The sequence below is a fragment of the Selaginella moellendorffii genome, unplaced genomic scaffold (assembly GCF_000143415.4).
Source record: "Selaginella moellendorffii unplaced genomic scaffold, v1.0 SELMOscaffold_30, whole genome shotgun sequence".
Lineage (NCBI taxonomy): Eukaryota > Viridiplantae > Streptophyta > Lycopodiopsida > Selaginellales > Selaginellaceae > Selaginella > Selaginella moellendorffii.
In genome coordinates, this window is record NW_003314291.1 from 1,553,827 (window position 1) to 1,557,953 (window position 4,127).

Genomic DNA, 4,127 nt, shown 5'->3' on the forward strand with positions numbered 1-4,127 from the left:
TTTTCAATTCCATACCTTCTTTCAGCTGATCATTTGCATTTGGCCTCATTACACTGAGTTGTAGGGAGGTTAAGTTTGCTTACTAGATCAAGTGATATGCCTAACATTTGACAACCATTATCTATGATTTTGTAGTCATCAATTCTCCTATCATAAAGGGTATTACATAGATGCTGATTGATCCTTCCTAACCTTCTTGACCAAGATAAATTAGTGAGAAAGTATACAATATTATTCATGTCAAAGATTATTTTACTTTTACTTCCATTGCAATCCAATCTAGGCAGTGTTGCTGCATCCAGGGTGAATTTAATACTATATCATGACTTGAAATGAGGGACCAACTTAATCAGAGTCTCTTTAAATTCATAATCCTGTATTGTGAATAATTCACAATAATTCACAATCCCAAAAAAAACTTCAATCGTTCTTAAGTAGGCTGATAAACTTTTTTATATTGATCCTTTTTAACCTCCTTGAGAATATTCTGTCAAAGAATGCATGAAGAACAAGGGAAAGTTAACACTAGGGCCTCAACACAAGTTGATAATTTTTAACAAAACTTTTAAAAGCCTTAAAAATAAAATTCTAATTATTTCTAAAACATTAGAAACATTTATAAACTCAAATCTATCTTAAATCAAATAAATCTCTTTTGTTTGTTTGATTAATGAAACGAACAAGAGAGCGAACCCTAGGCCAACCTCCCAACCCTTAAGGCGTTACGGCCTTAAATCCCACAGGCCATGGAATATTCTCGGAATATTCCCGTGGTTCGTGTCATTCTCCCCTCCCTCATGACCCAGCCACATACGGTAGCCTCGAGAAGCTAAACGAGCCTCAAATGAAGGGAGTCCAAGGCAATACGGCCATGGAGAAAAGATGTGCAAACGGCAACACCAACGTCGCAACAAACGGTCACGAAAGAAAGAAAGCAATACAGCTTTCTCACATGACAATACGGTCATGGAAAACAAGAGAATGAGAATAGAACAAACGGCTCAAATCATATAGCAATCCTGCTATAAAACTCAATTCTCCCCTTCCTCAGGAATGTCATCCAAGTCATAACCAAAACTCAGAAACACTCTTTTCACGTCATCCTCAGTTTCCCATGTAGCTTCGTCCATGGAATAACCATTCCACTGAACTAACAACTCCCTAGTTGTTTTCCGGCGTGTTTTCACCAATCTTTGAGCAAGAATATTGGCCGGACCAGCCTTCTCTGCATCAATCTCTGGAACCTGGATGATGGACTGATCCACAATATCACCAGAGTGCAAACACACTTTAAGCTTGCTCACATGGAACGTTGGATGAATCTTTGAACTAACTGGCAAGTCCAAAGTGTATGCAAGATCCCCTACACGCTGTAAAATTGTCCAAGGTCCACAATACCGTGGAGACAACTTAGCACTGCCACCTCCTTTTAGAGACCGTTGTGCATCCGACAGCTTAAGGAAAACCTTGTCACCAACTTTGTACTCTTGATGACGACGATGCTCATCAGCCAATCTTTTGTCTCGTTCTTGAGCTTGCCTCATGTTCAATTTTGCCAACTCAAGCTTGTCTTGCATATCCTCCAGGAAATCACAAGCATGAGGAACCCGAACCAAAACCAAATTCAAACTCACAGGAGACCTAGGCTCATAGCCATACATCGCCATAAAAGGAGACATGCCAATAGCCGATTGATGAGCGCTATTGTGAGCAAACTGAAGCAAAGGCAAGTATTTTTCCCATACTCCCTGTCGAGTCAAGTTTCCCACAAAAGACCGTAGCATATCTTCTAATAGTTGATTCATGCGCTCTGTCTGCCCATTAGATTGTGGATGCTCACCACTACGCATGCTCAGTTTAGTCTCTAGTTTTTCAAAGACCGTTTGCCAAAACTTGGACGTGAACTTAGGATCCCGATCACTCACAATGTCACCTGGCAAACCATAGAGACTGAATAACCGGTCTACAAACAACTGAGCAAGTTCAGAAGCTTTTATCGTTGTCTTCACAGGGAAAAAGTGAGCCATCTTCGTCAAACGATCCACAACAACCCAAATAGCATCATTTCCTCGAAAGGTTTTGGGCAAACCAGTGATAAAGTCCATCGAGATGCTATCCCACTTATTCTTGGGTACACGTAAAGGATGATAGAGGCCAGCGAGCTTCTGATGATCAACCTTGACCGCCTGGCAGGTCAAACAACCACGTACATACTTCTCAACATCTGACTTCATCCCAGGCCAAAAGAAATGCCTCTTCACCAACATATACGTTCTCAATACCCCCGGATGCCCAGCACTTGGCACATCATGACACTCAACCAAAATCCGTTTGATGAGTTTATCAACACGAGGAACCACAACACGTCCCTTCTTCACTAGGATTCCATCTCGTATTTCGAATGACGAAAACTTGTCACTCTTTAAATCTGTAGAGGCGTCCCTCAACAAAACCTTCGCGCGAATATCAGTGATGAAGGAGTCAAAGTCAACAAACTCCTTAAGCTCATCCAAGAGATCGCTGGATAGCTTCACAAACGAGATAGAATTTACCATCCTGGATAATGCATCAGCCACCTTATTATCACCTCCATGCTTGTACCGGATCTTAATAGACATTTCCTGCAGGAACTCTTGCCAACGAGCAAGACGGCCTCGAAGATCCTTTTGTCGACTGAAATATTGGAGTGATTGATGGTCTGAATCCACATGGAAGTCCGATCCATATAGATAATGTCGCCATTCCTTCACAGCAGCAATCACAGCATATAACTCTTTATCTCGAGTAGGCCAATTCCGCTGTGTGGCATCAAACTTATGGCTCATGTACGCAAGAGGATGCCCAACTTGAAGCAAAACGGCTCCAATAGCAATGTCACTTGCATCTGTCTCAACCACAAGAGGCTTTTCAGGATCGAAAATCTTCAACACCGGAGCAGAGATACAACACTGCTTCAAACGTAGAAATGCCACTTCACACTTCTCATCCCAACCATAAATAGTAGCATGTTTTGACATATTCTGGAGAAGATCAGTTAAAGGGGCTGCTATCCCTGAAAAGTCCTTCACAAATCGTCGAAAAACTCTAGCCATACCAAGGAAACTACGGAGATCATGCACTGTTGAAGGTATAGGCCAATCAACCACGGCCTGAATCTTTGCAGGATCAGCTCTCACTCCATGTACCGAAATCAAATGCCCGAGATATCCAATCTCCTCTAAAAAAAACTCGCACTTGGATAACTTCGAGTAGAGCTTGTTGTCCCTCAAAAGTTGTAAAACACTTCGCACATGCATCTCATGTTCCTCCATGGAAGAGCTGAATACCAGGATATCATCAAAATAATCAATTGCAAACTTTCCCAAGTAAGGTTGTAGAACTTGATTCATCAATCTCTGAAAAGTTGCAGGAGCATTTGTCAAACCAAATGGCATCACTAAAAACTCGTAGTGACCTGTCCTTGTCCGAAATGCAGTTTTCGGAACATCCTCGGGCTTGACACAAATCTGATGATATCCTTGCCTCAAATCAATCTTTGAAAAATATCGAGCACCACGAAGACGATCGAGCAAATCATCAATACGAGGGATCGGGAACATATTCTTCACTGTCCTATCATTCAATCCCTTGTAATTCACACAGAGACGCCATGTACCATCTTTCTTTTTGACCATCACCACCGGAGCAGCCCAAGGAGACTTGCTGATCCGTAACCACCCTTTCCGAAGGTATTCAGCAAGCTGCCTATTAATCTCCTCATCTTCAGCGGGACTAGTATGAGTCGGTTGTCGCTGAAAAGGAGTAGCTCCAGGAACCAAGTCAATCTCATGCTGAATTCCACGTTCTTGAGGCAAACCATCAGGTAACTCATCCGGAAATACGTCACGGAACTCCTCGTGAATGGAATCCACCTGTGCCTCATGCCCACGAACGTACTCCAAATCAGACATGATCATATTAGAAAGAAACTGGTACACCACAAAAGAATTAGCTATCTCATGCATGCATGTCACCAACTCCAAAGCGTTAATCAATGGAGTATCACTATTGTCTGTCCCGACAATCTCTTTGATAGTGCCACCAACTTCGATATGCAGAACATTACGCTCCCAATCGATTCTTGGCTT